Below are 1,404 nucleotides of genomic sequence, written 5' to 3' on the forward strand. Positions count from 1 at the left end.
CTCTTGTTGCCCAGGATGGAGTACAATGGCGTGATCTTGGCTCACTGTAACCTCCCCTCCCAGGTTCAAGTGATTCTCTTGCCTCAGCTTCCCGAGTAGCTGAGATTACAGGTGCCGGCCACCATGCCTGGCTATGTTTTGTATTTTTAGTAGAGACGTGGTTTCACTATACTGGCCAGGCTGGTCTTGAACTCTTGACCTCAGGTGATCCACCTGCCTCGGCCTCCCAAAGCTTTGGGATTACAGGCGTGAGCCACTATGCCCAGCCTCAATGAATGGTTTTAATGATCCACTTTGATTCTGAATCATTACAAGGAAAATTAAGAGCATTTTGTTGTGCATGCTCACTCTCTTGTAATTTCCTCCTACTGCTTTTTATTTCAAATGCCAAAAATGTGTGCCTATCTATTCTGACATCAACTAGAACAGGACTGGACTGGATTACATACAGAAACACAGCAGCCCCAGTTTTTTTCTACCTTAGGGGAGCCTTAAGATTTTCTCTGAAGCTGCTGATGGGATACAACTGGTTCTCTGCCCTATCTATGCCCCTTTTAATGAATGTACAAAGTAGAATAGTCCTACAGAATTGGGAGACTCTATAACTGATAACCACTGTTAGTTGCCTACTATGTGCCAAACAGCCAAACATTGGATGATTAGTCTGCATAAAACATCTGATTTAAAGCTCGGGTGATTTATGAGGTAGATACTATTACTATCTGTATTTATAGATGAGGAAACTGAGATGTCGGAAGGTAAAATGAGTTGAACAAGATCACAGTCAACAAATGGTGGAGCCAGGATTAGAATTCAAACTTATTGCTGAAGCTTGTGCCCCTAACCACTATCATTTACTGCAAATATGGCTTTTATATGTGTCAGGAAGTAATACCTAGAAGTACATCTTAGTAGCAGTTCCATAAGTGGACCTTACAAATATAGATTTTAACAGAAGGTCCTTTCATCATCACCTCTAGCTGACTTCCCAGAAGGAGGTTATTCAGCTATATAAACACATGGGTTTAACTTTTGACTTGACACCCTTAAGTAATTCAGCCCAGAAACTCCCTCCATAGCATTATAATAGTGTATTCACCAACCATCAAGGGAAGAATCAGGCACAATATGCTTTTATTGATTAAGTATTCTATATAAACTAAGATGTGGTACATAATGTGGAGTGCTAATGTTTACCTTTAGATAGCTAAAACAGGTGGTTGAATGCACAAATGCCTATTTCAGAGCCCTGTAAGAGACTGTCATTGGATCTGCATGCCTAAAATTGGAAAAGATTATGAATAATATGTTCATGGGTTTATCTGTAATAAAAGTTGTATGGTGCCAGGTAGCAAAAAAAGGCATGCAAGGCAATGATGGAAGCTAACTTTAAAAAGCACATAA

Source organism: Cebus imitator, unplaced genomic scaffold, assembly GCF_001604975.1.
Source record: "Cebus imitator isolate Cc_AM_T3 unplaced genomic scaffold, Cebus_imitator-1.0 Scaffold343, whole genome shotgun sequence".
Taxonomy (NCBI): Eukaryota; Metazoa; Chordata; class Mammalia; order Primates; family Cebidae; genus Cebus; species Cebus imitator.